We start from the raw sequence: 8,156 nt of genomic DNA, 5'->3' as shown, positions 1-8,156 counted from the left end.
AAAATGTGGGAATCTCGACTGCATAATTTCTGGTAGTGGGGGACTGCGTTCGCGCTCTCCCCTGATGTGCTTGGTCCAAAATCAGATACGGGAGGGTTAGGACACCACGAGCTGCGTGGCTGCGGAAGGATCCCGGTTCGACAGGAGTGGACGCCGCTGCTGGTTCTCGCTGGCTTTTAGTTAGGGGTCCGGAGAAGCATCTCAAGCTAGTTCCACTACTCCTTCCGGACGTTCATTCCCTTTTCAAAGTCAGTCGTTTTGCTGTAGTCTGCGTTCTTTAGGCTGATTATCGAGGTTAGCCTTTATTTGGTCATGGGGGGCCTCGGTACTGTATGCTGAGTCTAAAGACAGTTTCACCCGTTTTCTGATTGCTCGGTTCTGTACCAGTGCAGACATGTCAAACAGTGAATGGCTGTACCTCTATTGTATCCGTGCTCAATGAATGAAATCGGTAACAAATGAATATATGTCTAGTTATACGAAAAACGAGTGGTTTATCGACTCATCTTCATTTGCAGATTTAGAGGCAGCTTCGATATTCGTTTTACAGACAGGTTTTTTTTTTGAATATGGGTCACACACATGCCACAGCAACAAAACATCTCTAGAGATGAGGCTATAGATCACCTTTCCATCCTGCAGGTTTTCCTCCCAAAGCCTACGGCACCAACGGCGACCCCTGCTGGCCGGGAGAGGAAAAGCTTACAGCACCTGGTATTCCCAGGCAGTCCCCCATCCAAGTACTAACCAGGCCCAACGCTGCTTAGCTTCCGAGATCAGACGAGATGGGGTGTGTTCAGGGTGGTGTGGCCGTAAGCGAAAGCCCTGGCGCCTGACTCGCTACTTGAAGCTGTGTGTGGCGGGGGTTCCGTGCCCCCCGAGCGGGACTGAAGGATCGTTCGTGTGCAACTCTTTGGAAAGGAGCTGCTTTCCAAATCGCATTGCGTGCCTGGATGTTGGCGAATGCGCTCCCTTGTGTTGGCTCGTCCCGCACTGGAGGAGGACAAACAATCTGCACAGAGGAGCACCAGGCAAGTCTTCAGTGCACAACACTCTGGAAACATTTCGGGGCTGTCGCGTGTTTATTTCAGCACGTAAAGCGCACCGGTCCAACACGTCGGCCGGGCGCGCGGCGCCTCCGCCCTGTTGCTGCCCCTGCAGCTGCTTCACTTTTCCCTTTAGTTGCCATCGATTTTTTTGTAGTGCTATACATATACGATTGAGGTATCTTAGAGTTCTCCTTCGAAGACCCAGCACTCTCTTTTCTTTTCCCAGTGTTACTCATATCGGACTTTTTAAACCTAAAAAAAAATCGTTTTTTTTTCTTTCAATTAAAACTGAAGTTTAAACAACTAGTGTTAAGTCCTTATTTTTCTGTAGTCAAAAAAAGCAAAAATTAACATTCAGGTCATGAAAAACTCAAAAAAACTCCCCAACCACTAAACTTTACCTCCCACCTGAGCGCCATCTTGAACGCCCCTACCACCAGAGAATGCTCACGATTTCGGAAGCTGTCTCCGGGACGTGCTGATTCCACACATCCTGAATAAATCATGATATTGTTAGTTGCTGTAGCTAGACGTTCAAATGAGTTTCATGGCCAGATGGACTGTTTCCTCCAGCGGTATAATATTGCAGTGAGACAGCACGATGCCTGCAAGACTATGTCATGCTAAACGCCACAGATTGTGTTTGTCCGTTCGTGTCAGTCGTCCCGCAGCCACGGGAAGTGGGACACAAACATGCTGCAATGCTTTCAAGACGTTAGGATTTGTTTGTGCAACATCCAAGAAGAGTACTTGTGGCTTGAATGTGAACTGTACGTGCCCGCCCCCTTTCCTCTGTAGTGCATGAGTTCCTCCCGGCATGCCCTTCGTCATTGTTCTGTCATCTTGTATTTAAAGGGTTGTATTTCTGCTGCTGAAAATAAGCAACGGTTTTCTCACAACGCCCTTTGTTCCCAACGGAGCCCTTGTCTGTCATGAAATTCTTCAAAACCTCAAGCTAGAAGAAGAAGAAGACGACAAATATGAAGCATTATAGCAACGACATGCCATGAGACGATCGATAACGATATCCATAGGATCCCCGCGGTTGCCTGGCAACTGTCAGCTTTGCGCAGTGGCAGTATCGTAGCCTGTGAGGTTTAGCCGAGGCGCGATTATTGCTAGTTGAAAACTTTTCCCAATACCCCGCTTCCGCCGGTTTGCAATACAATCGGCGAAAGCAATTTTTGACAGTCTTGTCAGAGACTGAGCAAGGTGTTTAAAGACAGATTTGGTCACGGTGATATCATGGTAGAAAGAAACGAGCTTGTTACGTGTCAACAGGAACGCTCTTTAGCTCTTTCAGCTTTATGCAGAGAACAGCGTCTGTCGAGATTACTTTTGTGTCAGCGCGAAACGCCGTGTGCTGTCAGTATGATTTCATATTGCTCGTAGCGGCGCCTGGCTTTGGTCTGTCAAACGTTAGGTTGCGCTTCTTCATGCTGCATCGTCGGCATGAGTGGAGCATTTTAAACGTCTGTACTTACTGCGCCCCATAAGAAATCGTTTGTCCCCATTCAAAAGAGATTGTGCGATGTCCTGCAGCGTTCGCAAAGCAAACCTTTGACAGTTTGAAAAGAGGAATTTATTCTGCTTCCTGTGCGTGCAGTAGTTACAAAGTTGAACGTCTTTACACGATCTGCTGCAGTTTTCAGTGGGTGGGCTTTGTCAAATGGCTTGGAAAAACGCACTGTGTTTCGGCTCGGGAAACATCATGAGCAGTGTCCTGCATGTTTTCTGTGTATAGCTGTCTTTTAACGCATACAGAATTCATTCGAAATCATTGATTTCTCCAATTAACAAGGGTCCCTTTTTGAACCTGCCAGAAGCATTCTTTCAATGTAACTGATTTACTCCGGGGAAGGGCAGCATGACATTGAGAGTAGCTCAAGCTTTCAGCACCTTTATCTGACTGCATGTATGCAGACGCTGCTCAGAATCCCCTGTAAGATTCTCCTTCAATTCCGTTTTGCAGTGCTTTAGCTCTTTCAAAAGGCTTCGCTTTGCTAGTCACAATCCAAGGCTCATGACAGCATTTGAAAACATTCGCAACTGCGTTGGCCGGGAATCGAACCTGGGTTAACTGCTTTGAAGGCAGCTATGCGCAACACTGGCTCGCTCCAGAATAAATCTCACGTCGAGGGCATATTTTTTTCCATTTTACCGTGAGTCGGGCTCAGCTGCACAGAGGAGAGAGCAGAGCAATGAGGTCACGGGGACAGGGGAGTCACACGCTGGCGGTTTGAATACGCGGAAGATCACTGAGGGATCCACAGTATATGGACCCTCCGTACGCCATCAGTCCGCACTCCGGACTCTGAATCCTGCCATCCGAGTTAAGATCTCGGCGGAACCTGAGGCGCAGTTCCTTCTTAAAACGTAATCTGGTGAGCATTTCTAGAATCGTATTTGTATAGATGCAGCCTTTAATGTGTTGCTAGGTTAAAATTGATGACTTCTTGTATTTCAGTAGGCAACTGCCCTCTTGATTTCGGATTTAATTTCTTTATTACAGGGGCGCTTTTATGAAGACAGAGTCATGTTCAGGTACTTTGCTTGATGGAGGAAGCTCATTTCAGACTCTGTGATCTGCTCACCTGGAAAGGTCTGCTATACTACTACAAGAGAGAAGTAGAGTCTGGAAGAAGGGACAATTTTATGATGCTTTGGAAGATAATGTTTTTTTTTTCTTATACTGAAAATGAAAGGTAGTTGTTTCTATATGGACTCAGTCTTTGGAATTTGTATATTTATATATTTCAGTGAACCCTCAGCCATTCCTTCTGTATTGTAATTCAATTTCTCTTTTAAAATTCCTTCCCCACTTCTAGGACCTGCAGTTGCTGAACTCCACAATGGCTTCTATTGGAAAGTCTGTGACTGAGACCAAGTAAGTGTTCATTTTTTTATGAAACCATTATTTATTTAGGAGCAATGAGCAATTCTTATATAAATGCAATAAAATCATTATGCTCAAACTATGAGAGAGAAAATTAAGGATAATTTAAGAAATCAGTCTTAGCTTGTTTCTATACACAGATGGTATTATTTATTTTCAAAGGAAACCCGCGCGGATTCCCCTGGTGTGCAAGATGTACCTGAATACTCTTGATCAGCTTCCTGCTCACTTGAAGAGGGCGTGTATGAAGCACGCCACGGCAGAAAAGATCAGGATGGCCTCTCAACAGGCGAGGGAGGACATGATGAATCACCTGAAGAACGGGGTCATCGTGGATTACCACAGAATAGAGATCGTGTCTGGTGAGGCAAACAGGATAGTGGTTGTAAGACTGCTAGAGTCCTTGGGCCTTTTTGTACATGGGAAGCCTGAAGACACATTGGCAAGGTGAGATATTTTTAATCTGTAAGGCTTCTGTAGTTTCTTTTTGAAATCATTGTTACAACATATTATGTAAAAGCATGTTGAAAAGAAATCTACCTGCATTCCAGCGGCCCTGAGCAAGAGGCCGCTGTCCAGGAGGAAGAGATGCCAGAGGCTGCTCTAGAAACTGAAACAGAAGCGGATAAGGAAGGGGAAGATGTGAGCTCTGAAGAACTCTATCAGCAGTAAGACTTTTTTATTTTTCAGATGTATCTATTTTTTACTAAAATTCTAATTTGTCTTATAGGTATAAAATGTTTAAACCGGAGTTTTATATCCTTACAGGCCCTGAGTAGTTAAAAAGTATCAGCAGGCCGGAAGAGAGTGGCCCAAGCTGGACTCTATAGAAAGCACTCCCTGGATGCTCCTCTCCTGATTGGATTCAAACAGTACCTTACCAAGGATCTGGGAGTGGCAAATTATTCTCAGGAGGTATTTATTTTTTAAAGGCATTTAAAATTAAGCAATGGTATCTTCATTGTAAATGTTTTTATTTCTTAGCTTAAAATTCACCCATGTGAAATGATGTCAGCCATAAACATCATGACTTTTGTCTGTCAAAATATATTATATAATATATTTCCTACCTGAATCTATTCTACTTAAATTATTACATTATACACAATTTGAGTTCATTTTAAAAAGTAAAAGGTAATGAAAGGAATGCATTTTCATAAGAAAGATAATACCGATATGCATGTGATAATCTTCCTTATATCATGTAGTGCATCATTTGGACACTTTGTGGGCTTCAAATACAAAGAAAATCATGTTCTATGGTACAAGATAAATACAAAACTTAAGCTTCTTTATAAAGCATAAGCAATCATTTATTACATCGCTTCTTGAATTAAATCTTTTGACAAGAGGTAAGACTTCTGTTACATTTAAACCCATGTTTAGCTGTGTTTTTTAGATTTAACTGAACCAATTTCTGTGTGTGATAATGTCCTTGAATTCTGACAACATCACACTAAATTACATGATATAAAACAGCTAATGTTTCTAGAGATAAAGTTTCTGAGATGCTTCTAATTACTTTTTATTACCAGGGACAGTTTAATTCACCTTGTACAGTACTGTAAGACCAAGATACTTTTTTTAAAAGTTATTTAACATTTTATAGAACTTTGTCTACTATGGCAACATGATGTGCTTGGTGAAACTTGGAAAAATACTGCTTGGCCACTTATCTTAAGATAAAGATAGGATAAAGGTTTATCTTTTGCACCTACCTGACCCCCAGGGAAGGCCAATGCTTTCTAAGTTGATGGTTCCCTACAGTAGACTGTACTTTAATTTCAAAGGTAATGTATATTGACCCAAATCAGTTTTGGAATCCAATCTACTGACGAGATGGAGCACATCCTTTTTTCAGGATTTTAGCATCATACGTTTGGTATATTTAGTCCCTAATGCTGAAAGAAATGATCATAGAACATTTGGACACTTTGTGGGCTTGAAATACAAAGCAAATCATGTTCTATGGTACAAGATAAATACAAAACTTAAGCTTTTATTTTAATTAGATTTGTTTATAAAGCATAAGCAATCATTTATTACATTAATATATGTGAAAATAACATTTTAGCATCATACGTTTAGTATATTTAGTCCCTAATGCTGAAAGAAATGATCATAGAACATGACATCTAACCTTACCTGCGGTGTTTTTAATCCCTATTGCTCAATGCACGGTGAAAGCATTCCATACATGTGTCTGACAATGAGGAATGGGCCCCTGAGACAGTCATTTGCCTGTTTCACAAATGATCGTATTTTACTAGAGATTCTGTTTGGGATTCAGATGTGCATTCGGACAGCAATCCCTTTCAAGGATTGATACGTTCTGGATGAGGTCAAAGGTGCTGGAACACTGTATTTAGGATGTGTTTGCAGAGACTGTGTGTCTCCTGCTTCAACGCAGTGATAAACAGATGTGCTCCTTTAATTTATTGGTACATGCCCAGGGCAGTAAGCAGTCTGAGGATTTATTTCCAGATGGCATAGAGCAGTGAAGCAGTGAAGTAGTGCAAAACACTGGATCATTATATTATTAGAATCTATTCTACTTAAATTATTACATTATACTCAATTTGAGTTCATTTTAAAAAGTAAAAGGTAATGAAAGGAATGCATTTTCATAAGAAAGATAATACCGATATGCATGTGATAATCTTCCTTATATCATGTAGTGCGTCATTTGGACGCTTTGTGGGCTTGAAATACAAAGAAAATCATGTTCTATGGTACAAGATAAATACAAAACTTAAGCTTTTATTATAATTAGATTTGTTTATAAAGCATAAGCAATCATTTATTACATTAATATATGTGAAAATAACATTTTAGCATCATATGTTTAGTATATTTAGTCCCTAATGCCGAAAGAAATGATCATTTGTTTAACATGCACGGGTCTGTCTCAAAGGATGCAATACTCCTGAAGGGTCTCAAACCCTACATTTCGGATGCCTAGCTGTATCCCTCACATGTGGCACCTCAGAATGACTTCTAACCTTACCTGTGGTGTATTCAGTCCCTATTGCTCAATGCACGGTGTACATACTGCATACATGTGTCTTGAGAATGAGGAATGGGCCCCTGAGACAGTCATTTGCCTGTTTCACAAACAGGGACCTGGACCTAGACCTGGCCCGTACAGGGCTCAAACCCGCGACCTTGGCATTATTAGCACCACGCTCTAACCAACTGAGCTAACCGGCCTCACGACAGTGCTCCTCTCTGTGCTGCAAAAAATCAAACTCAGGGAATTTCTTTTGTCCTCCTTTGAATAGAAAGCCGTGTAATTCAGTGTACGGGCTTTCTCGTGCAGTTTCATGGTTCTTGTAACCCAAATCCTACACTGGCCTGAAGTGCCCCCCCATTTCACAGCATTTTTCAGCTGATTTAAAATGTACCTAAAGGAGAAGCATTATTGAAGACAATCAATTACCAAGAGCTTTTGTCAAAGGTTTTGGTGGTCATTTTGAATGACCACAGAGCGCTGTGACCTCGGTTTTACATCTCATCCAAAAGACAGCGCCCTTTTACAACACAGCATCTCCGTCACTATACTGGGGCATTGGGACCCGCACAGACCTCAGGGTGAGCGCCCCCCCGCCGGCACCATTAACACCGCTTCCAGCTGGAAGCTTTGTTTTTCCCTGTAGCTCATCCTTATCCAGGTACTGACCTGGCTCACACCTGCTTAGCTTCAGTGGGTTTTTAGTTGGAAGTTGCAAGGGGATGCAAGTGATGGAGCCGCTCGCTGCAAAAGCCACTGCATTGGCCGGGAATTGAACCCGAGCCTCCCGCGTGGCAGGCGAGAATTCTACCACTGAACCACCAATGCTCAGTGCCTGGGCCTTCAAAAAAGACGCTTTTTTGGTGCTCTGTGCAAAACGCGTCGACATCTGCTTCCAGCTGCAAAATGCCATTTGCGGACGCTGAAGAACTTATTTCCAAGGCAGCAGGTACAAGCGATTGGGCGTTTTAAAACCACCAGGAACAGCAAAGAGGCGCGCTTCTTTGCTTGTGCCGAAACACACCGACTGAAGGCGGACAACGTAGTCGACAGGATTGGAACCTGTGCGGGGAGGCCCCAATGGATTTCTAGTCCATTGCCTTAACCACTCAGCCACGACTACAGCAAGCCCCACCGCCGCTGCGTTCTTGCTACAATCTTACCTGGATCGCGAGGCGCCGGCGGAAGCCTATTTCAAAGT

General features: G+C 43.0%; 3 non-coding genes across 3 annotated transcripts; 1 reads left to right on the top strand and 2 right to left on the bottom strand.

Moving 5' to 3' along the window:
* Positions 1-699: 699 nt before the first annotated feature.
* LOC138233426 (5S ribosomal RNA) lies at positions 700-818 on the bottom strand. The gene has a single exon (XR_011187537.1). It is a non-coding gene; the product is annotated as a 5S ribosomal RNA (ribosomal RNA).
* Positions 819-2,110: 1,292 nt separating this feature from the next.
* On the top strand, positions 2,111-2,252 carry LOC138233352 (U4 spliceosomal RNA). Its single transcript, XR_011187465.1, has one exon. It is a non-coding gene; the product is annotated as a U4 spliceosomal RNA (small nuclear RNA).
* Positions 2,253-7,712: 5,460 nt separating this feature from the next.
* trnag-gcc (transfer RNA glycine (anticodon GCC)) lies at positions 7,713-7,783 on the bottom strand. Its single transcript has one exon. It is a non-coding gene; the product is annotated as a tRNA-Gly (tRNA).
* Positions 7,784-8,156: the final 373 nt, after the last annotated feature.

Source organism: Lepisosteus oculatus, unplaced genomic scaffold, assembly GCF_040954835.1.
Source record: "Lepisosteus oculatus isolate fLepOcu1 unplaced genomic scaffold, fLepOcu1.hap2 HAP2_SCAFFOLD_67, whole genome shotgun sequence".
NCBI classification, from domain to species: domain Eukaryota; kingdom Metazoa; phylum Chordata; class Actinopteri; order Semionotiformes; family Lepisosteidae; genus Lepisosteus; species Lepisosteus oculatus.
The sequence above is the reverse complement of the archived record's forward strand: the minus strand, read 5'-3'. Positions and strand labels throughout refer to the sequence as shown.